At 40.5% G+C, this 27,277-nt stretch overlaps 1 long non-coding RNA gene across 1 annotated transcript in view; it reads right to left on the bottom strand.

Annotated features, from left to right (window-relative positions):
* LOC122431189 overlaps positions 1–6,471 on the bottom strand; it is a 17,559-nt gene extending 11,088 nt beyond the window's left edge. Inside the window, exon 1 of the long non-coding RNA XR_006266461.1 lies at positions 6,353–6,471. This is a non-coding gene — a long non-coding RNA (uncharacterized LOC122431189). The remainder of the gene's footprint in view (positions 1–6,352) is intronic.
* Positions 6,472–27,277: the final 20,806 nt, after the last annotated feature.

Raw genomic sequence — 27,277 nt, 5'->3', positions numbered from 1 at the left:
AAGTATTGGAGTTTCAGCTTCAACATCAGTCCTTCCAATGAACACCCAGGACTGATCTCCTTTAGGATGGACTGGTTGGATCTCCTTGCAGTCCAAGGAACTCTCCAGAGTCTTCTCCAACACCACAGTTCAAAAGCATCAATTCTTCGGCACTCAGCTTTCTTCACCGTCCAACTCTCACATCCATACATGACTACTGGAAAAACCATAGACTTGACTAGATGGACCTTTGTTGGCAAAGTAATATCTCTGCTTCTAAGTATGCTATCCAGGTTGGTCATAACTTTCCTTCCAAGGAGTAAGCGTCTTTTAATTTCATGGCTGCAATCACCATCTGCACTGATTTTGGAGCACAGAAAAATAAAGTCTGTCACTGTTTCCACTGTTTCCCCATCTATTTCCCATGAAGTGATGGAACCAGATGCCATGATCTTAGTTTTCTGAATGCTGAGTTTTAAGCTAACTTTTCACTCTCCTCCTTCACTTTCATCAAGAAGCTTTTTAGTTCCTCTTCACTTTCTGCCATAAGGGTGGTGTCTTCTGCATATCTGAGGTTATTGATATTTCTCCCGGCAATCTTGTTTCCAGCTTGTGCTTCTTCCAGCCCAGCATTTCCCATGATGTACTCTGCATATAAGTTAAATAACCAGGGTGACAATATACAGCCTTGACATACTCCTTTCCTGATTTGGAAAGTCTGTTATTCCATGTCCAGTTCTAACTGTTGCTGCCTGACCTGCATACAGATTTCTCAGGAAGCAGGTCAGGTGGTCTGGTATTCCCATCTCTTGAAGAATTTTCCACAGTTTGTTGTGATCCACACAGTCAAAGGCTTAGGTGTCAATAAAGCAGAAGTAGATGTTTTTCTGGAACTGTCTTGCTTTTTTGATGATCCGACGGATGTTGGCAGTTTGATCTCTGGCTCCTCTGCCTTTTCTAAATCCAACTTGAACATTTGGAAGTTCATAGTTCACATACTGTTGAAGCCTAGCTTGGAGAATTTTGAGCATTACTTTGCTAGCATGTGAGATGAGCGCAGCTGTGCAGTAATTTGAACGTTCTTTTGCATTGCCCTAAAAGAGACTTTGTATTCCTGGAATTATGTTACTTTAATCAACATATAATAAAGAATAACGCATCTTTCCAAGTGTCAGCCCAAATGTCACTTCCTCCAGGAAGCTTTCTCTGATTTTCAGACGCCATTAGATCCTTCTATTAAACACTGACATAACAACCTAGACTTCTTCTGAGTAATTTGTGTAATTCTGTGTACATGTGGTCTGCAGTTACAGAAGCTCCTTTAGGTCAGAACATGATCAGCCTTGAACACAACTGCAGTTCCAAAGCAGTGGTACATCACCAATAAACTGTCCTTGGTGGATAAACACAGCATGCAAAAGTGCAGAAAAATATCTTTAATTCAAATTATTTGCTTTTTGCTTCAATTCCCTCTCTAGAAGGTATTGGACATTTTAAAAATCTTGATGATATCTGATGAGTAGCCAGGGTTGAGAAGCTTAGTCCTGGTATTACACAATTTCCCTAGAAGATTTCTCATCAGGAGAGACTGTAATGCATGCCATTGTGACTGTCATCTTTATCTCTGCTAGCCTTAGTGCCTAAATTTGAATTCTAGAGCCTCCACTAGCCAACTGTGTGACCTCGAGCAAGTTACTTAACCTCTCTGTTTCATCTTCTGTTGGATGAAGTCTTCAAGACGAAATGACTTCCTCTGGTTGACCCACAAGCTGGACCCAGGCAATTTGAGGCTTCTCAGCCCTCCATTGTTTTTAGAATATATCTCCGCCCACCATTTACACAGTGGGAGCTGGCTCCAAGGATGCAGGCTTAAGAAAGCAAGGTGTTATTGAGAGCATCTGGGCTGAATACTTGACTGAGCCCAGTTAAGAAACTTTGAAGATTCTGGAGGGCAAGTATGGAGATCTACCCATTTTTTGACTGCCCAAGACAAGCCTTGTATGATTGGGTTCAACACCAATGAATCTTTTGGCCAACCCAGTAAGTTCTCTTGTTTATTAAAAACCACAGACTACCCTCCCACCTGCAAATCTCCTTTCTAGGAAGGAGTAATGATTCTTGTACAAAGGATTCCTGTGATTCCTTTGTTTTCAGTACCCACATATATTTTATTCTTTGCATCATAGTGGCTGAATCTTGATTCAAAAGTTTTCCCCAAAGATACTCAGATCTCAAAATCTAGAGAGCCAACCCTCTCCATCTAATGTGCCTGAAATGGAGGTACGTTTGTTAAAGAACTGCACACACTCTATGTTTAGCACTGTGACTGTTGTTCATGTCCCTGCACCACAAACATGGTCTTTTTTTTGTTAAAAATCACAGCCAGGAATGGCAGTAACAGAGCTACAGTTTTCCCATGTGCCACATTCAGTGGATGGTAGGGACATGAGCTGATTCGCTACTGATTCAGGAAATCATAGAGATAAATCAACAACTCAATAAGGGAAAATCCCAACTCTACCTTCCCATTTGCCTTTCACGTTATAAAGAATTTAAGTCCAGGAAGAGAAGATCTGTTGGAGGGATTTTTTTCTTTGAAGGAATAATAACAAATCTCAATGCTTTCATCAAGAATTCCAGAAGGATCTCTGTCTCTCTCTTTTTTTTTTTCAAGAAAATTTCACCTGCTATTAAGACCAGAAGATATGGCTAAACACTGGAACCATGACTATGGAGTCAATAATATTAGGGGCCTTTAGTACTAAGCCTTTAGCACTGGCTTAGCACTAAGCCAATCCATATTTCCTCATGTGGAGCCCTGATTTAGTTAGAGAGATGAAAGTAACCTCTGTAAGAGGTACTAACCTCTGTAAGAACACAAATCTGGGCTCTGAATAAACAACTATACCATTCCAAGCCTCTGCATTCAGGCGTGTGAATTCAAAATGGCTAATAGCCCAATTCCCAGGACTCCACACAGGAAGCCAAGCTTTCCCCTACAATAAAGACAGCTGACATGTTTTAATTTACGTGGATCATTCCTCATCAACTCTATGAGTCTGAGATAGAAATTCCTTGAGATTTGTTTTGTCTATTATAATGTACTGAGTATAAACTTGGAACAAAAAGATATGAGGTCAAGTGCAAATTCCACATTCTTTCTCAATGCCTGACACCCAAGGATTCAAGTTTTAAATTTATTTAGAGCTGGTACTGAGAGAGATCTAGAGGTCATGGTGATAATAAGCTGAAGAGAAGGCAATAACACAGCACTGTCTGCTCAGTTCAACCTCTGTGGACTCTTGGAACATGATCCTGGAAATGGAGAAAGTCCCTAACTCAGCTGGATGAGTCCAAAAGTGATGGGCAGATCCTTGGGATTCAGTCAGAGAAAAGCAAAACAATAAAGAGCCTCTGTGTAGAAAATGAATGCATGTTACTGGAAAAGTGTACGATCCACAAATGTGTGAATACTTACTAGACTATCACTACTTATGAATCTAAACTTAGCCTAGGAATTGCTAACAATGAATGACTAATACTGATTTTTACTTTCCAAAGACTATAAGCCCCATGAGAGCCAATAGTTATATTCATGTTGTTCGCCACTCTATCTGTGCTGCCTATAAGAGAGCCTGAAACATAGTAGGTCATCAAAACATTTACTGCATGAATGAACAAATTAATAAGAAAACACAGTTCACAATTTATTTTTACAATCATTTGTCTCTTTGTATTTTTAGAATCAATTTTCCAACAGAGTTATAGTAATCCACCAAACCCTCAAATACATTTTTTTTTCATTCCTAGGCCTAACTAATTTGTATCAAGATTATAGCAAAACACTTGAAATTCGATAGGATTAATACTCTTAATCATGTGTTTCATTTATACATCTTATCTGGCATCTCTGTTTTCTTTGAAGAGAAGCCTGATGCTTTTCAAGTAATATAGAGTAGGTCCATGGTAACCAACCTCGTCAATATTCACTTCCAAACATTTGACTTGGGTATACACACACGCACATACACAGAGTGTAAACGACATTAGTAATTGCAACCCAGATTAATTGTTAACTTGCAAAGCCACTGTGGAGACAAGTCTAGTATACCAATCCAGACATGCCTATTGATTTCTTCCCAGCAGACGGTGCATGCCAGCTCTCCTCCCCAATAAATGTTTCACACATTGTAAGATTATAGATGGCAAGGTGAGGCATCCAGGGGAGACATGTTTCTAGGCATCTTGGAACACAGAGCTTCTTTGAGCTCTCTCTTTACCAAGACTTTAGAATACTTTATAAACAAAACACTATGTTACAAAAATGGGTCCCCAAAAGAATGAAGACTTGTAGTATCTTAGTTAAAGCAATTACTTTTTTTTTCCCTAGAAAATAAAATCCCACAGTGGGGGAAGGAGAGGGTGGAACAAATTGAGAAAGTAGCATTGAAACATATACATTAACCTACTTAAAATTTGATAGCCAGTGGAAACTTGAGTATGATGCAGGGAGCTCCAATCAGATGTGCTGTGACAACCTAGATGGGTGGGACGGGATAGGAGGTGGAAGGAAGGTTCACGAGGGAGGGGACATATGTATACTGATGGCTGATTCCTGTTGACATAGGACAGAAAACCAGCACAATATTGTAAAGCAATTATCCTCCAATTAAAAATAAATTAATTAAAAAAATAAAAGCCCTGATATGCAATCACTATAACAAATATACTTGGATTAGTAGGTGTGGTGAATAGTGGAAGACACTATATCTCCCAGTTTCACCCCAATTCTTAGTATTCCTGATAGGAATATCAGCCCTTTATAGGTATCACAGAAAAAGGAAGCAGATAACTACTTTCTAATCATTTTCATTGTGTCCCCATTACTAAGGCACTGTGTCCCCTGTGACTAAGTCCAAGAATACTGGAGTGGGTAGCCTATCCCTTCTCCAGTGGATCTTCCTGACCAGGAATCAAACAGGGGTCTCCTGCATTGCAGGTGGATTCTTTACCAACCAAGCTACCAGGGAAGCCCAACTAAGGCACAAATGTAGTCAAATGCTAGGTTCAGTTGGATCTTATAAGACTTGCTTCTGGATGAGAGTATAGGAAAAATGTAAAGAAAGGAGAAGAGAATGGAAATCATTCCTTAATGAAATTCTGCAGTGAACATCAGTAATGTGAACTAGCCCTTCCTTCTCCCACTCACTTTCAGTAAGGTATTAACTTCACACCTACAGAGGTCATCTAAATAAAAATGTGATTAAGTAGTTAAAATCATTTTACTTTTTTTAATGGCTATTAAACCCTGGAAATTTATTTTAAAGCCGATCTACGTTGGCAAATTAAAACACACAGAATTTAGTAAATGTGAAAAGGTCTGTGCAGTAGTCGGGGTTATAAATAAGTCTATTAAACTCACAGTGTTTTGAATTTTAAGTGTTGCATGTTTTGACACAGTATATTCTGATTTGTAAAGCATCATAACAATAAGGAAGGGTGTTTTGCATTTGAATGTAAAAAGATAAATACAAATTGATACAAAATATTACAATGTATCAGGACCAAGAATAATGTAATTACCAACACCCTCAATACAGCAGTATGCTTCATTTTGTCAATATGATTAATGCAAGTAGCTGAACTTTGTTAAATATATGTGAGTGTATAATTATATCAATGATGTTAATTAAAACACATCTCAGCTTAGCCTGAGAATGTTAATGTGAGCGCCAAAGTTTCAACTCTATGATTTTAGTATTATACATATATATATGCATATATATATATTTAATATATGATCACTCTCTTCTTTCTTAGGTTTGTATTAATCATTTTTCATTTCAAATACAAAATTACCTCAAGCTGTTTGGTTGTGGAAATGTAATTGCTATTATTGTGATTGTTATTGATAACAAATAAGACTAATAATGAAACTTCTCCCCAGGGAGTTTGTATACTTGGTTTCTATACAGAAACAAGAACAGCTCTGCCACCAACTAGTGTTGTTACCTGGGGCAAGTAATATAACCTGTATAAATTTCCTCATTTGCAAAACAAAGGAGTTAGCTCAGCCATCTCTAAGGTTCCTGCACAGACCAAATAAAATATCTAAGATCTTTGACTTTCACTAGTTAGTCTGATTTAAAAAGGAAATGCCAATTTTTGACCTGTTCTCTTCTCTACTATTGCAATCATCATTGATCTTTCAAATATACTCTCTATCCAAAGCCTCTAGAGGTATTTGTAAAATGGAGATTCAAGTGTTGTGGGGAAAGAAAATGGACCGAAGTTTCTGTTATAATATTTCATTCTGTTCTCTGGCCAAAGCATTGAAATTGCATTCCCGGGAGAATCAAGGCTGGGGTTTTACCTGCAGACTTGGGGTGCTCTGACCCCAGCAGATTCAGGAGTTAGTCTTCATATTCAAGCATTATAAATTACAGATTGCAGCCCAGTCAGAAAGCTCAGCTCTGTGAAGGAAAGGCGTGGGAAGAAATGCTGTATTTTTGAACTGGTCTGAGAGGTCCCCTGTGCTGACCTCCTTTCCTGGTCTACTGGGCAGCCCTGTCTCCATTTTTCCTGGCATGGACCCGAGCCCTGCTTGAACAGGCCATGGGGAGTAGGGAGAATTTGGCTTGGAGAGATTTTGGCTCTTAATACTTTGCAGCTCTTCTCAGCTTGATTGGCAAAGCTCTAGATAGCAACACCACCCACTTCTTTCTCTTTTTGCCTCCTGTTCCTATCAACCCTCTTTCTGCTTCCCTTGCTGAGACACAGAGAGGTAAAATCTGACATCATGGCCAGCAATTCTGTACACAGAAGCAAACGGAAGACCCAGCCGCGTTTGGCTTCTTTTAGGTGGCTCACGCAGAGTTGTCTTTGCAATGATCAGAGGCCCCTCTTCAGCAAGGAACGGCATACCCCCTCCACCTCCACTCATAAAAGGGCCATGACGTGATTCAGCCTCTAATTATTCTAAATGTTTATGCAAAGGACCCGTGAGGTGATACAGCTGACTGTTTAACTGGTCATTGAAGAGTGATTAAATGTGACATTTCCAAAGAATTAGGTGAAACACCTACTAGACTCTGGTAGGGTCAAAAAGACTAGGCACCTTTATGAATTTCAATACCGCAACACTCATCTGGTTCGTGGCGTGAGGCGTATTAGAAAATAGTCCCAAATTTAAAAAAAAAGAAAAAGGTTTTATGCTAATGGACTCTTAAACATTTAATGCTCTGTTAACAAATGGTTATTTCTCCATTAAGCACCATCATGACCTATGCATAGTTTATGAACATTCCTGTTGTCCTTGAGAGAGATCACATACTGTAAGGGCTAAAAATAGCAATGGGAGCAGCAGAGGATAATTTGCATCTCAAGTTCAGCTGACATCATCTAGCTCAGAAACTTATTTCCAGGGTTCAGACTCAGGAAAAGGTCCTGGTAGCCTTTCAGTAAACCAGAATGTTCTAAAAGTCAGTCCCCTGGCTTAGAGGGAGCTGGCAGAGAATGGTATAACTTTTCTTTTACTGGTGAAATACACAGAATGACTTTCTTCCATTCTTTCACATGCAGCCCTGCCACTTTTGTCTATACTCCCATGGTCCAGTGACATGTTTCCTTCTCCATCCAGCAAGAACCAACTGCCCCCCACCCCCAAGTCCTTTCTCCTCAGAGAACCACATAAAACAGCCATAGTTATCTAACTTAACTCTCCACTTGGCAACACAGAAACTTATTCTAAGCGGGGGTGAAGTAGGGTGGACCTGACAGCCAGCCACTCACTGCACTGAGAGCCTGGATCATCATTCTGAGTCTGAAATTAATGTTCTTATTACTCTGTCCACCTCTTAATTGATAAATTGCATAACTTCAACAGTCACCTCCTCCACGAAGCCCGTGATGATTGCACCAGATAAGCATAGTTCTCTACATTTCATAATAGATCACAGCACTTCCTCACTCTAGACCCTTCACCATTTGACTGTCAATTTTAAACAGTCCCTCATTTCAAATGATGGGGGTAGGGGAGATAACTGAGGAAAGTGAGACCCAGAAATACACGAGAGGCAGGAGGGGCAGGTTGAACACTGAGAGCAGTGGCTAGATATCCCTTCAGTTTACAAAGAACAAAGTGTAACTTCATTTTGGTGAATCTCACTTATTCAGACCACCTCCTCCTCCTATTTTTCTTCCACATTCTTCTACTCGGTTATCTTTAATGACAAAGGGACCCATTGCCTCTGTGTCCTCTTTGGTTTATCCTGATGGCCATAATAAGATTAAACCAAAACCCTTTTGTGTAGCGAACCAAGCTCTGTAATGTGCTCCACACTGCATCTTTATCATCAGTTTTCTGCCAGTCCCAACCTTGCACTCGGTCTTGCAGTGGTACTGAAGTTCTTGCTCATCTCGCCACACCACACTGTTTCAAGCCTCCTGTCTTTCTTCATGCCATTCTCTTGGTCTCATGCCATCTGTCTTTCTTTGCCATGCTGTCTCTTCGGGTGCCTTCAGACGCTGCACATAGATCTTCAGTCTCTGGAATTTTGCCCTTAACTTTCACACGGAGCACTCTATACTCTCCTTTCAAATGCTTCCCAAGCATCCTCTTCTTTGGACACAGAGCACTCTGATTATGAGTTCGTCAAAAACAAGGCTGCATCTTTGTCATCTTTTTGCTGTTGTTTCGTCACTAACTTGTCCCTGACTCTTTTGAAGCCCCATAAACTGTAGCCTACCTGGCTCCTCTGTCCATGGGATTTCCCAGGCAAGAATACAAGAATGGGTTACCACTTCCTTTTCTAGGGGATCTTCCTGACCCAGGGATTGAACTGACATCTCCTGCATTGTAGGTGCATTCTTTACCACTGAACCACCAGGGAAACTCTTGTCATCTTTTAGCCCACCACTAAACTCATATTAGCTATCCTGTGACGGTTTTGGAGTGGGAGGTCCAGTCCGAGGGAATTGATTTTACCATATGTATCAGCTATGAAGCAGTAACTGAGTCAGTAGATGTGATGGTATGAAATTGCTCTCAAGATGTTTGTATTTAGGCTGTCCACAGTGAATCAGAGGATGGGGAAAATTTCCTATTATGGTTCCTACTCGACTCTCAGAGAAAATTGGGATTTCTTATATGGGGCTTCACCAATTCCATATGCTTTATAAACTCTAGATTATTGTGCAGCTTACAATATATTTACTCTCATTATAAATGTCACAATATTAATCTAGAAATCGAGGCTAAATTTTAAATGGTAATGAACTATGTAACAACATCTAATGTAATATTACAGCAGAGAATGTAAATAAGGTTTTTCTTCAGAATACCAGAGTGGACAATTTTCCCATTGTGGATAAGCACAATGCTTTTCACTAATTTATCAAACTGCTCCACATCAGACTGTTTATAATTTGTAATTAAGAAATCTCTCAGCAAGTTGAAAAGTCGTCATTTGTTTTGGATATCAAAATGTTATTGGGACATTCAATATTTGCTGATTTTCTTCTTCAGCTTGTTAAGGCTTTAAATAATTTTCTCCATAATTGCTTCTCCCCAGGGCCACTTTGCGGAGAAGGCAATGGCACCCCACTCCAGTACTCTTGCCTGGAAAAGGCCATGGACGGAGGAGCCTGGTAGGCTGCAGTCCATGGGGTCGCTAAGAGTCGGACACGACTGAGTGACTTCACTTTTACTTTTCACTTTCATGCATTGGAGAAGGAAATGGCAACCCACTCCGGTGTTCTTGCCTGGAGAATCCCAGGGACGGGGGAGCCTTGGTGACCTGCCGTCTATGGGGTTGCACAGAGTCAGACACAACTGAAGTGATTTAGCAGCAGCAGCAGCAACATTAAACAAGGCAAAGTTCTTCAGTTCAGTTCAGTCCAGTAGCTCAGTCGTGTCTGATTCTTTGTGACCCCATGGACTGCAGCACCCAAGGCTTCCCTGTCCATCACCAACTCCCGGAGCTTACTCAAACTCATGTCCATCTAGTTGGTGATGCCACCCAACCATCTGATCCTCTGTCGTACCCTTCTCCTCCTGCCTTCAATCTTTCCCAGCATCAGGGTCTTTTTAAATGAGTCAGTTCTTTGCATCAGATGGCCAAAGTATTGGAGTTTCAGCTTCAGCATCAGTCCTTCCAATGAATAATCAGGACTGATTTCCTTTAGGATGGACTGGTTGGATCCTCTTGCTGTCCCAGGGACTCTCAAGAGTCTTCTCCAACACCACAGTTCAAAAGCATCAATTCTTTGACACTCAGTTTTCTTTATAGTCCAACTCTCACATCCATATATTGGAAAAACCATAGTTTGACTAGATAGACCTTTGTTGGCAAAGTAATGTCTCTGCTTTTTAATATGCTGTCTAGGTTGGTCATAGCTTTTCTTCCAAGGAGCAAGTGTCTCAATTTCATGCCTGAAGTCACCATCTGCAGTGATTTTGGAGCCCTCCCCAAAGTAAAGTCTGTCACTGTTTCCATTGTTTTCCCGTCTATTTGCCATGAAGTGATGGGACCAGATGCCATGATCTTAGTTTTCTGAATGCTGAGTTTTAAGCTAACTTTTTCACTCTCCTCTTTCACTTTCATCAAGAGGCTCTTTAGTTCTTCGTCTTCACTTTCTGCCAGAAGGGTGGTGTCATCTGCATATCTGAGGTTATTGATATTTCTCCTGGCAATCTTGTTTGCAGCTTATGCTTCATCCAGCCCAGCATTTCTCATGATGTACTCTGCATATAAGTTAAATAACTAGGGTAACAGTATACAGCCTTGACATACTTCCTTCCTGATTTGGAACCAGTCTGTTTTTCCATGTCCAGTTCTAACTGTTGCTTCCTGACCTGCATACAGATTTCTCAAGAGGCAGGTCAGGTGGTCTGGTATTCCCATCTCTTGAAGAATTTTCCACAGTTTATTGTGATCCACACAGTCAAAGGCTTTGGCATAGTCAATAAAGCAGAAGTAGATATTTTTCTGGAACTCTCTTCCTTTTTTGATGATCTAACAGGTGTTGGCAGTTTGATCTCTGGTTCCTCTGCCTTTTCTAAATCCAGCTTGAACATCTGGAAGTTCACAGTTCACATACTGTTGAAGCCTGGCTTGGAGAATTTTGAGCATTACTTTGCTAGCATGTGAGATGAGTTCAATTATGTGGTAGTTTGAGCATTCTTTGGCATTGCTTTTCTTTGGGATTGGAATGAAAACTGACCTTTTCCAGTCCTGTGGCCACTGCTGAGTTTTCCAAATTTGCTGGCATATTGAGTGCAGCGCTTTCATAGCATCATCTTCTAGGATTTGAAATAGCTCAACTGGAATTCCATCACCTCCATTAGCTTTGTTTGTAGTGATGCTTCCTAAGGCTGACTTGACTTCACGTTCCAGGATGTCTGGCTCTAGGTGAGTGATCATTCCAGTCTAATATTAAACAGGGCAAATTTCCTAGCCTGTTTGGTTTTTTGGTCCCTTTTCTGGACAGGATTCTAAATATTTATGCATTTCTTGATTTTATCTTTCAAGAGAGAAAGATATATTTATTTATCATAGACTCTGTGTCAGACACAGTGCCAAGCATTTTACTGTATCATCTGCACCATCCCATAATTCTTCACAATTCTTTACTATTTATTTCATTCAGAAGTGCATATTAAGTACAGTCTGTTCTATCTTATTTTTGTAATGCAAATTAGCTCACTCACATAAGGGAATGTCATCAATAAAATGCAGAAATCCTGTAGGTTAATAAGTGATTCTTTTGCAGCCCATTAAATTTTGTGCCACCAAGTAGCAACATCTGAACACAAAGTATACCAACTCAGCTGAATGCAGCAAGCTGAAAAAAAATACCGTGTTGTGCAGAATGCCTGTTTACCCCATGCTCCTTCTTTTGGCTCATTCTAACCAAATACTCCCTTTTGGAGATTTTATTGGTGGTTATCTGGATCTCCATGCCTTTCGACATGATCTCCATGCTCCGTGTTGCCATCCTTCCTTATTCTCCCTTAGGTCAAGCATTCTTTCGTTTGTTTGTTTGAATTTTTATTGGAGTTCTAGCTGCTTTACAATGTTGTGTTATTTGCTGCTGGATAGCAAAGTGAATCAGCTATAGGCATACATATATATCCTTTCTTTTTTTGGATTTTCTCCCCATTAGGTCACCACAAAGCACTGAGAAGAATTCCTTGTGGTATACAGTAGGTTCTTATTACTTACCTATTTTGTACACAGTCATTCCCAATCTCTCAATTCATCCACCCCCCTCCCTTTACCCACTTTGGTGTCTATATGTTTGTTCTCTATGTCTATGTCTCTATTTCTGCTTTAGAAATAGGTTCATCTGGACCATCTTTCTAGATTCCACATCTATGCATTAAAATATGATATTTGTTTTCTCTTTATGACCTACTTTACTCTGTATGGCAGTCTCTAGGTCCATCCATACCCCTGCAAATGGGACAATTTTGTTCCTTTATACTGCTGAGTAATATTCCATTATATATAAATGTGCCACATTTTCTTTATCCCTTCTTCTGTTGATGGACATCTAGGTCACTTCCATGTCCTGGCTATTGTAAATAGTGCTGCAATAAACATTGGAATGCATCTTTTGGAATTATAGTTTTCTCAAAGTGTGTGCCCTGGACTGGGATTGCTGGGTCATGTGGTAGCTCTATTTTTAGTATTTTAAGGAATCTCCACGCTGCTCTCCAAGGTGGCTATATCAATATACATTCCTACCACCTGTGTAAGAGGAAAGGGGAAACTTTCTCCACAGCCTCTTCAACATTTATTGTTTAAAGACTTTTTGATGATGGCCATTCTGACTGGTGTGAGGTGATACTTCATCATAGATTTTATTTGCATTTCTCTATTAACTAGTGATGTTGAGAATCTTTTCATGTTGCTTGTTTTATATTTACCTTTTATTTAAGACTTTTACATTTTTAGTTTGTTAGTTTAAAGTTTTTGTTTTTTATTTTTATTTATTTATTTTTACAGTTTTTGTTAATGTTCTGGTTGCCAAATTCTGTGTGTACATCAGTGTTGTGTGTATGTGTAAACACATAGGCCACACTGAACAGTTTGTGGGACCTTAGTTCCCTGACTGTGGATTGGACTCATGCCCTTGGCTGTGAAAGCCCAATGTCCTAACCACTGGACTGCCAGGGAATTCCCCAAACTGTATATATTTTAATAGTCTGCACCTAACTCTATTTTCCTTTATCGTGTTATATTTACAGCAAGATTTTTGAGAATATCAGAACTGCATGTAAATCTTTATAGCAGAAACACTTGCATCTACTAAGTACCAGGCACAGAGCTGAGTATTATTTTCAAACATGTACTAATACCTATGGTGGTCACAAGGCTCAGAGTAGGTGACCTGACTCGAGTCACTGAACAAAGTGGCACATCTGGAATATGAATCCAGGTCTGTTTCATCTGAAGCCACTTGCTTTCCCATCATATCATGTTGCTTCCCAATCTCCCTTCTTCCTTTTCACCACCTCCTGATACCCCAAAGCAAGCAACAGTGCAAGGGGAAGATTACGGACACGCTGTGTGCATGTGTGTGTGCGTCTACGCGTGTGACTGAGTGTGCCCATGTATGCATATGCACACAGGTGTTTATTCCAATGGTCCTGCATCCCACCTTTAGGGGGTCAGAGGATATCAGCACTTAGGTGAATGCACACGTGTCCCTGAACACGGTGCCTTTGGGGAGAGGGAACACCTGGCTGGAATCACACTGTTTCACTTGGCTCTCAGAAGAGCCTGGTGAGCAGTTACAGCAATTACCATGCCCCGTGCAGATGACTCGAGCTTGGCCAGCATGAATGGTCTAATGGAGGATGGAATCCAGGCGGGAGTAAAATATCTCCATCATAAACTGAAACGTTTTGCTGTTTGAACTGTTGCCAGTTTTTATAACAATTTCCATCTTAAGCTGGCTCAATACATATTTAATGAATTCTTCTATAAAACCTTTAACAGCCCTCAATTCATTTCAAGTGGCAAATGACTCAGCAGTTTGAAATGATGAGCTGGATGCTGCCTCTATATTCATTACCTAAGAAGAAAAAGTGGATTTTTCTTTTTTAAATGTTATTTCCTCCTTGGGTTCACATTCGTCTGATGTGAAAACACTTATGTCTGCCAATCCTCTTTGGCTCAAAGATGTGATTTTATAAGAAGCATGCTGTAATTCTTTTTTTTTTTTTTTTGCCTTGAAGAGTTGTGATACATATTAGGATCACACATTATGTAATATTTGTGTTGTTACATATCATCATGCCGTAATGACCTCTTATTACATATGTCATTTATTCATTCAACAAATATTATTAGGGATTTATTTCTTGGAAATAAATGGAAAATACAAAGGTAAATCAGGCAAGGACACTGTCCTCAAGATGCTTGCACACACAGGCTGTCCTAGTAAGGAATTAAAAAGACATGTTGAATCAAAGAAATGCCTCTTAACTTCATCCTGGTGCCATATGCATTATGATATACTAGATAAACCTCTGCAGACTTGGAAAGCTTAAAATGCTAGGGTATATACTGATGGGGCTTCCTTGGTAGCTCAGATGATAAAGAATCTGCTGGCAATGCAGGAGACCTGGGTTCAGTCCCTGAGTTGAGCGGTCCCCTGGAGAAGGGAATGCAACCCACTCCAGTATTCTTGCTTGGAGAATCCTGTGGACAGAGGAGTCTGGTGGACTACAGTCCGTGGGATCACAACAAGTTGGATGAGACTGAGCAACTAAGCCAAGCACATATACTGATATTTGGCCTGAACTACCTTTGGCCTTGAGGTCCCTTTCCAACTGCAAATGTTTTACACTTAAATGGGTACAGGACAGTGCCCCCCACCCCACCTCACACACACCTACCAAGCACACCCAGGCACATCTCCAAAGTCCTTTGCTTCCTCTCCATCCTAATCCTGTACTGTCTTTCTCTTTCCTTGATTGGCTCCTGAAAGTTGGTCTAGCATGTTCCTCTCTGAGTTGCTGGTCCTTCTACCAGGAATGCTTGTGCCGTCACTCAGTCGTTTCCAGCTCTTCGCGACCCCATGGACTACAGCCAGTCAGGCACCTCTGTCCATGGGATTTCCCAGGCAAGAATACTGGAGTGGGTTGCCATTTCTTCCTCCAGGGGATTCTCCTGAACCAGGGATCAAACTCACGTCTCTTTTCATCTCCTTCATTGGTAGGTGGATTCTTTACCACTGTACCCCTAGGGAAGCCCTGGGAATGTCCACCATTGAATAGTTGGTGACTCAGTTTTATCAACTTGTTGGTTCAAAAGTTACCTTATTTATAACTGCTCTGTTTATGATATCCCTCCCAGGACCCCCCTTCTCTTTTCATGGTGCTGTTTCTCCACATCAAATGTACCACTTCTGTCTTACTGTATATTTTATGTTTTATCTGATATTTCTGTTCCTTTTTTTAAAATTTTTATTTTGTATTTGAGTATACCCAATTAACAATGTTGTGATAGTTTCAGATGAACAACAAAAGGACTCAGCTTTACATATACATGTATCCATTCTCCCCCAAACTCCTCTCCCATCCAGGCTGCCACAAAACATTGAGCAGAGTTCCCAGGGCTGTACAGTGAAACCTTGTTGGTTATAAGCAACTACCTAAAGCAGGAATTGCTGCTGTATTTCCAGTGCCTAGGACAAGTATTTACCACAGAGTAGGTTCTCCCTAACCATTTGCTATATGACTGGATGGATGAATGAATGAGTGTGTCTAAACACCTACATGCATATAGGTTTTGTTTAGTACCCAAAGCCATTCGTACCCCAAGGTTCCCACACATGTGCAGAGAAGAAGAGAGGATTCTTAGTGTGTGAGTAACAGTTAAATTATTGTAAAACAAAACCCTGGAATCCACCCTGTATTCCACTTTAGACATCATAGTCACTCTTGGAGTATACCTTTTCCAACCTGCCTAAGATCTGGCGAAATGAATTTTTTCTGTGAAAATCCAGACAGCATTTTTACACTATATTTTAGAAACATGGCTTCCAGTTTACATATATTTGCATATTATATCCAGAAAGTCCTAAATTACAATGACATTATGTAAAATAAAGTAATCCAAAAAGGCTGATGGATGACAATTATGTATTCTAATCAAGTGTTCCTGGAGTCAGTGCATTTTTCTAAGGGGTAAAGGAATTATTTCTAAGCCTCATCCTCCAAACTCATGGTGCCGTTGCTTGTTTTGAGAAGTAACTCAGAGGTGTCAGGTCACAGGTCATCCTAAAAGTTTAATAACCACAATTGGCTTTTCCCACTTACTGACATCATATGCTCTATGTCACGTGTACTCCTAAGTTTTCTAGACTGAGAAATGAAGTTCCTCCTGTGAACTCAGATTAAATAAACAATAGTGAAAAACTGAATTCTAATAGTAAGTAATAGCCTCTCTTTCTGCACTGTGTATTGTTATTATTTTAATTGGTGAAGAAAAGACCCTAACCAATAATGTCAAGAGTTACTCTGTACTCTTCTCGGACATCTGCTCTGGTGTGGTCTTCTTAATGAGTCCCCTTCAAAAGTAGATTTTCTGAAATAATTTTCCCAGCAATCTGAAATCACACATCTGCTAGTTCATGTGCGGCTCAGCCAACAAAGAGGACACAGCATCTAATATTCCACCTGTGTCATTGCTGCCTAAGGCAATGCCTGTTAGGGAATCAGGTATTCAAGCACTACTGATGGGTTCTTGTTTTCTAGGGAAAGCTAGCATAATTTTGTTTATTCCCTCTTCTCCACTGAAGTGGCCAGGGTCTCCTGTGTCTCCGTACACCTGCTGGACTGCTACCTTCATGGAACAAAAGCAAAGTTGGCTTTGTAATGAACCACCAGCTCATTTACTGGAATCAGAACTTCTGAATCACCCTTGTGATGTGCTCCTTTATAAACTTCACAAGGCTTGCAAAGTATTTCTGCTTCAAGGCTCCCAGAAATGTCTGGCCCCGTGCCAGAGATGAAGCAGACGCTTCTGAGCACAGTTGGTTCAGCGAAGGAGTGAGTGCACAACATTCAAACTAGGACCAACTGCGGTGGGTGTTTATTTGAGACCTTTTCCAGAAGGTCTCCACACCCACAGATCTCTCCTGCCTCATCAGAATGACATCAGTCACAGGCTGTTGCTTTGTTTGTGCTTGAAATTGGGTGAAGGAAGGGAAGGTAAAGGGGACTTGGTTTCTATCTGTGATTCTGCCTCCTTGTTGTCACTGGCCTGGCCACACAGGCTAAAATGGGTGAATGGTCAGCCCCTTGCACTTGCTCATCGCTTCCCTCCTGGGAAGGTACCAGTTATATGTCCTCCAGGCCATTGAGGAAAAGAAAGGACCTCTGCTGGTGCACTAGTGTGTTCTCCTGCTGAGGCTTTCAGCCCACCTCATCCCCTGTATCTTTGATCAGGCTGCCCTCTCAGCCAGTAAACTGGGAAACATTGATCCCTTGGGGACCACTCTAAGCCCTTTCTCCTCTATTAAGTCTTCACTGCTTCCCTTCCCAGTGAAACGCTGGTGACTCTTTTCCTGTGCTTCCACTATAAATTTATGCAGACCTCCAAGTTAGAAGCAGAATTCTTTATTTTCCATTTTATATCTATCTCGTGTCCTAAACCATAGGCTTCTCAAGAAGAGAATTCTCCCTTTTCAACTTTGATTTCCTAATGCTCACAGAAGTGCCAGAGTCCACACACTGAAGAAACTTTGTTGAATGGGTGATAGACAAAACAAATAATCCTTTGGATATTCTGGAACTCAGGAATGATTACTGTTTTGTTAGTGTCTCATCTTTTGGGCTTCCTAGGTGGTGCGAGTGGTAAAGAACCCCCCTATCAATGCAGGAGACATTAAGAGACTTGGGTTCCATCCCTGAGTCAGGAAGATCCCCTGGAGGAGGGCATGGCAACCCCCTCTAGTATTCTTGCCTGAAGAACCCCAGGGACAGAGAATTCTGTCCATGGAAGCTACAGTCCATAGGGTAGCAATGAGTCAGACACACAGAAGCGACTTAGCACATATGCCTTCTTTTATTTCTCCTGGCCCCAAGGATAGATTGATAAGGATTCTGAATTAGAATGAGTTTAGATACTAATATTTAACATCACAGTAGCAGTGGAGCAACAGATAGAGGTAGAGACCTATTAGGAAGAAGTGCAACACCTGGTCTCTTCAAACCTAGAAGCCGTATTCTTTGGCTCTTGGGATGAATAAGACTCAAGTTGTAGAGCTCTGTGGGGCTTCCGTCCCTAGTTTGTCTCACTTTGCCTTATGCCACCTGTAAATGAGTAAATGAACCAACAGATGGCTGAGGTCTATATTTGTAGACTAGAATTAGAGAGTGAAAAAATAAATTCTTGTAGCCTGCTCCTAAACTTAGAGAAAATATTTTTTTTTTTGCCTGCTTATAGATACGACCTTGAGAAAGAGCTGAGGTCAGTGACAATCAACCTTGAAGAGCAGGTGAACTAATTGCCTCAAGAAGTGAAGTAAGCGGTGTTCCACCTATGGCTCCCTGACATGGTTTAGCAATATCTGTGAGACCATGATCAATCGTTGGCCATTGGTGAGGCAAAGGGGACCGTGCCCAGGGAAGTCCCCATTGTTAACATTAATAATAGAGGAAATTCTCGTTTATGGACCACATAGAGTTGTTTCAGGAAGTGTTCTGAATATACACCAATTACGTGGGATTATGCACAAGAGGTCATGTGATTATGAAGCACTTTGTCATTCAAGTGCAATTAGGTTTTATAGTTCATTACAGACTGTTTACAAGTGGTCCCTCCAAATGTTTTAAAATAATATTTTAAAAAATGTTTTAAAATGTTTTAAAATAACTGAAAGCTACTGGTCTTCCCATGGCTTCCCTGGTGGCTCAGTGGTAAAGAACCCACCTGCCAATGCAGGAAATGCAGGTTCAATCCCTGGGTCAGGAAGATCCCCTGGAGAAGAAAACGGCAACACACTCCAGTATTCTTGCCTGGGAAATCCCATGGACAGAGGAGCCTGGAGGGCTACAGTCCATAAGGTAGCAAAAGAGCTGGACACAACTTAGCAACTAAACAACTAGTCGTCTAAGCGATATCTATTTGTTTAGTTCACTGTAGGTGGCTTCTCTAAAGTGAGATGCAAGTAAGTCATTCTTAAATGGAGACAAACATTTCAGTTTATAGACATCATGTACCTTTTCTGTTTTGGTGGCAGATCATGTTTCATTTATTAAGAGCCACTGATTTCATTCAGGTAAGATTGCATAATACCACAGACAATAACACTGAGATAGGAGCTCACAGTGTATTTTTAAGCATTACCTTCAAAGCAATTCAAAGTGAGAAGCAAGAGAAGTCTCCTTGGTTTCTTTAAGAACTTCCTTCTAGTCATTGGGAACTGAACTGAATACAGAAGAGCCATTAAGAGAATTGGATTTTCAGCACACTGAAACCCCAGCTTTATAAAGACAAGATAGGTCTCATGTATATCCTTAATTTTCCACCACAGCTTTATAAAGACAAGAAATTATATATCCTTAATTTTCTACTGAACAAGTGCAGTTGAAGTCAATTGACTTTCAAGCCTTTGCTCTTATGTTTCATAGGGAATGGGGCCAAGACATGGAGAAATTTGCCATGTTGAATTGGGCCATGTTGAATTCAAGAAGTTGTGGGAAGGCCAAAACACATTTAGCTGAGCGAACACCAGTATAAGTTGTCATAGCATATATATTTCTCTTGAGTTGTATGGCACTTAAAGGGCTAATGAATGACTGGGAGTAAAGTAAAAGAAAAGTTCATTACAACTCGTTAAAAATGAATACAATTCCAAATCAATTTCCATTAGTTAAAGTGTAGATATTTTCCACATGTCTTGGAAAATTTTTATTATAAATTCATGCTAAACCTGTGAGTAAGAGTGGTTAGTCCATGTCTCCTTCCCTAATTAAAAAAAAAAAAAAAAGAACAGGAGAGATGGCATCCAGTTACTTTCTTATTAAATGAAATATTTAAAAGGCATCATCTTGCTTCTCATGGCCATGTCCTGATTATGTCAAGTCAAATTAGTTAAGTATATAAATTGCAGTAAACGCAAGTGACAGATAAATGAAATGCATGGCAACACTCCCATGAAAACCAACTATGGACTCCATACTAGGTGACAATTTCACAGTCACCATCTGGGGATCCAAAGGAAGAAGAAACCAGTCTTCAAGTGGAATTATGCCGGTGCCAACACTGTGCTTTTCTCTCACCACCTCTGCTGTATGCTTAATTTTTTTTTTTTCACCCAAAGCTCTGGTACTTGTTCTCTGAAGATAAGTGAAAGAGTAAAAGAACTCTTTCATTTGTTTTTTTTTTTTTTTGGCTTAATTAATCTATTCTAGCCCTACACTTTTACTTTTAACTAAAGCTACTTCATGGAATGCACGGGATATTATCTCTAATATCTGGTAATAAATGTTCTCAGATTTCAGTGTGTGGATTGCCTTTCTCTCACTTATAAACACCAATTAAAACACAGACAATTGTCAATTGTTTAGAAGCCTGATTCACAGTTTCTGGGAGCTAACCATGTCCTAATTACTGTGCTAAGCCTTAGAAGTAAAGTTATCAGCAGTACAGAGGAGTATCATCACCTCAATAACTTATTAGTGAAAGAGAAGGGCACATATACATATAATTGCAATCGGGCATGAAAAATTTCAGGTTTCCCAGATGGCAGTAGTAGTGGAAAACCTGCCTGCTAGTGCAGGAGACTTAAGACACACAGGTTCGATCCCTGGGTCAGTAAGATCCCCTGTAGGAAGGCATGGCAACCCGCTCTAATATTCTTGCCTAGAGAATCCCATGGACAGAGGAGCCTGGTGGGCTACAGTCCATGGGGACACAGAGAGTTGAACATGACTGAGTAACTTAGCGTAGATGGTAAATTCCATGACAAGGGCATTTGAGGTTCTTTGGGAACTTGCAAAGAGGTTCTTAAACTGCCCTGGGGGATCAGAGAATGTACCAAGGGAAGAAACTGATAATCAAGAATTTAAAAAAAAATTTTATTTGGCTGCATTGGGTCTTATTTGTTGTATGCAGGCTTCCCTCTAGTTGTGGCGCCTGGGCTTGCAGTGGCCTTAGTTGCCCCAAGACATGTGGGATCTTAGTTCCCTGGCCAGGGATTGAAACTAAGTCCCCTGAGCTGTAAGGAGGATTCTTAACTGCTAGACATTCAAGAAAGTCCCAATATTTAAGAATGAAGGGATAACTAGAAGTTACCTAGGTAAAGACATAGGTTGTTTAAATTAATGGGAGCAGATGAGGGGAAAGCCCAGAGGCAAGTGACCATGAAATACCAAAAAAATTTTTTCTAAGTTTTAAAAATGCAAAAAGAAATATGACAGTAGCATTGGCAGGAAATTGGTCCTGATGACTCCGAGAAGGGGGCAAAGGTAGGGTAAGGAAGGGCCTTGTAGGCAAGGTTGCATATTTTACCTGAAGCACAGGAATAATATGGTTCATTTACATTTTAGAAAGTATACTCCAGCTCCAGTGTGGAGAATGGATTGTAAGGGAGCAAGCCTAGGGGCAGGGAGATGTGTTACAATAGTGGATGTAGCCATAATGGAAGAATAACTCAAATATATTGAGAGCTTCCTTTGTGTCAGCAATTATTTTAACATGTGTATTAACTCTTTAATTCTAACCACATCCCCTTATGGTCATATAACTAGTATTCCTATTTTCTGAGTGAGGAAGTTAAGATGGGTCAGCAGTTTACCCAAGTTTACAGAGCTGGTAAAGAACAGATCCAAAGTTTTAACCCAGAGCGTCTTAGCCTGGAGTTCACTTCCTTAATAATCACTGCCCTAAAATCTTAGAAAAGGGTAATGTCAATAAAAACAGCAGGCAGATCCTAAGGACTGAGAAGTAAGCCAGTTTTAGGTCAGAGTGAAGTTTTTGATGTTCAAATTTGAGCTGAGCATCGAATCAGGTAAGCAATTCCTAGTGGAAATACACCCAAACTACAGAGGTTGAAGGTGAAAATAAGGGGTCACAATGCAGATCAGTAGAGAAGGTCAGAACAGCCAAAAGTAGAGATTGAACATTTTGAAATGTGAAACAAAACAAAAAGCAGAGCAAAGCAGATTGTCTTAAGATAAAAACATTCAGAAAACCATATTCTCAGCAACTCAAGGAAGAGAGCCAAAATGCAGGAGTACAGATGTGCAGTAACGAAACGAGACAGAGTAGGTTATGAGAAACAGGTTTTTGCCTCAGGCCTGAACTTTTTTATAGTTCTTGTTGAGTTCCAAACCAAAGTCTTTGTGACTTCTGGGCTATCCCAGCTGGGGTCCAGGTAAGGGAGTAATTGAGAACATGTGATTGAATTGACGTCTGTCGGAAGATAAGTAGCAATTGATAGAGGGTTCTTCCTGAGCAGAATATGGCTGATCTATTATAAATACTTGGTGTTAATAGATTGGGCCTCCCAGGTGGTGCTAATGGTAAAAAAGCCGACTGCCAATGCAGGAAATACGAGACACAGGTTTGATCCTTGGGTTGGGAAGATGCCCTGAAGGAGGGCATGGCAACCCACTCCAGTATTCCTGCCTGGAGAATCCCATGGACAGAGGAGCCTGGCAGGCTATCGTCCATAGGGTCGCAAAGAATCAGACACAACTGAAGTGATTTAGCACACCAGGCATTAATATCTCAGTGGGTTCCTCTGAATTGCAGAAACTCAATAGAGATTTATTGTATGACTAAATAAATGAATAAGTGAAGTATCTGTTTCTTACGTTGAATTATCGATGGCTAAAATAAAGGGGGTGGCCATACACCTAAATTATCTAATATTGAAAGATAGTGGAGGACTTCCTTGGTGGCCCATTGGTTAAGACTTTACCTTCCAGGGCAGGGTTGCTGGTTCAGTCCTCAAGCAGGGAGCCAAGATCCCATATACCTTGGGGATGAAAATAAACAGAACAGAAAACAGAAGCAATATTGTAACAAATTCAGTAAGAGAGTTTAAAAAATGCTTTTCACATTTTAAAAAATTAAAAAAAAAAAACTTTAAAAAAAGAAAGATAATGGGCCTCTATTTCCTTGATAGGCCATTATTCAAGACAAACCCCAGATTCCTGATCCTTTTGTCAATATTATGAAAGTCTAAAATAATAGTTTTCTCTATTGTGAAGTCATTTAAAAAAAAAAAAAAGAGTGTGATGATTAGAGAGAGGAAGACCTAAATTTGGGAACTTGTTCTACCACTGACTAGTCTCAGCTTCATCATCTGGAAAACTGGGATAGTAACAATCAAATCTCAAGCTAATTATAAACAAAATTGGGAGTACAGAAATACACCCTAGGGGCTTCCCTGGCGGCTCAGGCGATAAACAATTTGCCTACAATGTAGGAAACCTGGGTTCGATCCCTGGGTCTGGAAGATCTCCTGGAGAAGAGAATGGCTACCCACTCCAGTATTCTTGCCTGGAGAATCCCATGGACAGAGGAGCCTGGTGGGCTACAGTCCGTGGGATCACAAAGAGTCAGATACAACTGAGTGACTTTCATACACACACACACACACACACACACACACACACACACAGATACACCCTTTGATTTAGAGTCAATTGATTGTTTTACCAAGGTGCCAAGACAATCAATTTGTTGGTGAAAGTATAGTCTTTTCATCAATGCATATGCATGTGCAAAATAATGACCTTAGATTCACCTCACACCAATGCACAATAATCACCTCAGCTTAAATGTAAATGCTAAAATAATTTTTATAACACTATAACAGAAAATCTGAGAGATATTTTTTCTCAAAGATTTCCTAGATAGGACTCCTCAAGAGGAAAAATAATGATAAATTGACCCTCATCAAAATTCAAAACTTTGGCACTTCACAAAACATTAGAAAGAAAATTAAAACAAAAACGAAAACAGAGTAGGTGAAATATATGTGTCACAAAGAAATAGCACAAATGTGGTAAAATCCCACTATCCAGAATTTAAAAGAATACTCCTAACTCAAATTTTGCGTCAATAAAAAAAAAAGTGAGGGGTGCTAAAGAGTGTGAACAGATATTATCCCAAGTGGATATGGATGGCCAATAAATACACGAAAAGATACTCCGTGCATTATACATTAGTAAAATGCAAATTAAAACCACAACAAAATAGCACATTTCACCCATTAGAATGGCTGAAATAAATGACAGACAATAACAAATATTGGTGAGGCCAAGAGAAATGGGAATACTCATGCATTGCTGGTGAAAATATAACGTGTAGCAGCCACTTTGGAAAAGAGTTTGGGAGGTTCTCAAGAGGTTAAACATAAAAATACCATATGACCAGAAATTCTACTCCTAGGAATATACACAAAAGAATTGAAAATATATGTTTACACAAAACTTGCAGGTGGATATCCACAGATGTTCATAGCAAGATTATTTATGATAGCCCAAGAACCTACATGCTCATCAGCTGGTGAATGGATTGACAAAATGAGGTGTGTCCTCCATGGAATAATGTTCAGCGGTGAAAATGAGGAATTATGGACACTTGCTGAAGTAGATGGAGCTTCCCAGGTGGTGCTAGTGGTAAAATACCCACCTGCCAATGCAACTAACCTCAGAGACACGGGTGTGATCCCTGGGTCAGGAAGATCCCCTGCAGGAGAGCATGGCAACCCACTCCAATGATTCTTGCTTGGAAAATCCCATGGACAGAGGAGCCTGGAGGGCTGCAGTCCATAGGGTTGCAGAGAGTCGACACAACTGAAATGACTTAGCATGCCCACACCCTAGGGTAGGTGACTTCAAACAATAAGTTAAATGAAAGACAGCACATTGTGCATAGGTTCTTTACAGGCAATGTCTCAAAAAGCAAATTTAACCAGAACGTAGACTGGTGTTTGCCAGGAGGTAGGGCGGGGTAAGTGGATCACGATTAGCTGTAAATGGGCAAAACGGATATTACTGGAGAGAAGAAAGTGTTCTAATACGAATTTACTGTGTTAATTGCACCACCAGGTAAAGCTAGTGAAAATCAGTGCACTTTAACATAGATGAATTTTATAACATGTAAAAGATTTTTCAATAAAATTGTTAAAAAAAAAAAAAACAAAACAAAGAACAATCCAAGTGATCAGTCAGTTTTTCCTCTTAGAAAACTGCTTTCGCTACATTTTCGAGAGAGAGGGCTCTGAATAAGCAAATCTGAATAAGGACTCTGCTGCCTGAACAGCCTTCCCACCTTCCCTCCTCGGCTCACGACAGCGCAGATGCTCAAAACAGGGCCCAGCCGGTGGAGCCCAATGTCGCTGGCTTTGCTGCTTGCCTGGGTGAGGACGCTGGCCTCAGCATGTTAGCAACCCTTATTCGCTGGCTCTAATAAATACATTTTGCCTCCAGCAAAAAGTCTGCAAGTAGTTAATAAGAATAATGAGCAGTAGCAGAGAATTAATGGCCTCTTTATTATGAGGGATGAAGTCCAGTGTTCAGTGTGCTTGAATAGGAAAATTGTTTTACAGGCAAAATTAACTGGAGAGACCTTATTTAGCCAATTTTAAGGTAATGGGTTTTGGCTTCTAAATGTCAGTAATGCAGAAAGGAAGAGTCCGGGTAAAGTCTGAGTCACTTGCATGGCACTTCCTCAATTATGAAAGGGAAGATGAGGCATGACTCCTCTGTGGCAGGTGCAAGGGTGACTACCTGCATCTCTTACGAAAGAAAAAGGAAGGAGAGCAGTCTTTCAGGTGTTCATGAGTTCACTTGTGTCTTGCACCTTATTTCTGTTTTTCTAAGAATGCCAAAACCAACATGGCATCCATGTTAGCACCAACTGGGGCCACGCTATACTCATTTCGGTGAGAATCTCTTACGTATCTCACTGTGAACGTGACTCATGTTCATTGCGATGTGTGTGTCCTGACAACACTGTGCCAGACCCCAGCTGGCCAGGTCCAGAGTGGATCAGATCTGAGATTCCTTGCTAATGGCAGCTCTGGACCCTTGGCTACCCAGGTATCATCAATAGTGGTGTAATGGTCCAGGTGACAGGTGTATTGGCACTTGCTCCTCGGAAGGAAAGCTATGACAAACCTAGATAGTGTATTAAAAAGCAGAGTCATCATTTTGCCCACAAAGGTTCAACTAGTCAAAGCTATGGTTTTTCCAGTAGTCGTGTACAAATGTAAGAGTTGGAACATAAAGAAGGTTGAAGGATGAAGAATTGATGCTTTTGAATTGTGATGCTGGAGAAGACTCTTGAGAGTCCCTTGGATGGCAAGGAGATCAAGCCAGTCAATTCTGAAGGAGATCAACCCTGAATGTTCACTGGAAGGAGCGATGCTAAACCTGAAACTCCAATACTTTGGCCACCTGATGTGACTCATTGGAAAAGATGCTGATGCTGGGAAAGATTGAAGGTAAAAAGAGAAAAGGGTGAGATGATTAAATAACATCAAAACTCAATGGACATGAATTTGAACAAATTCTGGGAGATGGTGAAGGACAGGGAACCCTGGGGTGCTACAGTCCATGGGGTCCAAAGGGCTGGACACAGCTTAGTGACTGTACAACAATATAACAGAAAAGCCTTTTTCCTGTCATGTATTTATTTAGAAAGAAATTAAAAGTCGCTCACTCGTGTCTGACTCTTTGCAACCCCATGGACTGTACAGTCCATGGAATTCTCCGGGCCAGAATACCGGAGTGGGTAGCCTTTCCCTTCTTCATGGGATCTTCCCAACCCAGGTCTCCCACTTTACAGGCGGATTCATTACCAGCTGAGCCACAAGGGAAGCCCAAAAATACTGGAGTGAGTAGCCTATCCCTTCTCTAGTGGATCTTCCCAAACCAGGAATTGAACCAGGGTCTCCTGCATTGTGGGCGGATTCTTTACCAGCTGAGCTATCAGGGTAAAAAACAAGTTAACAAAAAAACCAAAAATAAACCACAACACAGTGACAAAGCTCAGAGCGAAAGTTGTTGAAATGGTGGTAAGTGATTTCCGAGCACTAGTGTCAGATTGCTAAAGCTGGCCAGGCAAGGTTGGGACCAATATACATAGAAAGAGGGGCCACCAAAAGAAAGGGGCTCATGACAAACTGGCCTCACTCTACCCCTTAAAACGGTCATTATTCAGGCAATAGTCACATCCATGTCACAGGACAGGTCTTGTTGAAGAACTGAGGCAAGTTTTAATACTTTCAGTACTTTAAAAACTTAAAAAAAAAGTTT

This window comes from Cervus canadensis, chromosome 29, assembly GCF_019320065.1.
Source record: "Cervus canadensis isolate Bull #8, Minnesota chromosome 29, ASM1932006v1, whole genome shotgun sequence".
NCBI lineage: Eukaryota > Metazoa > Chordata > Mammalia > Artiodactyla > Cervidae > Cervus > Cervus canadensis.
This window is presented reverse-complemented; position numbering and strand designations above follow the sequence as displayed.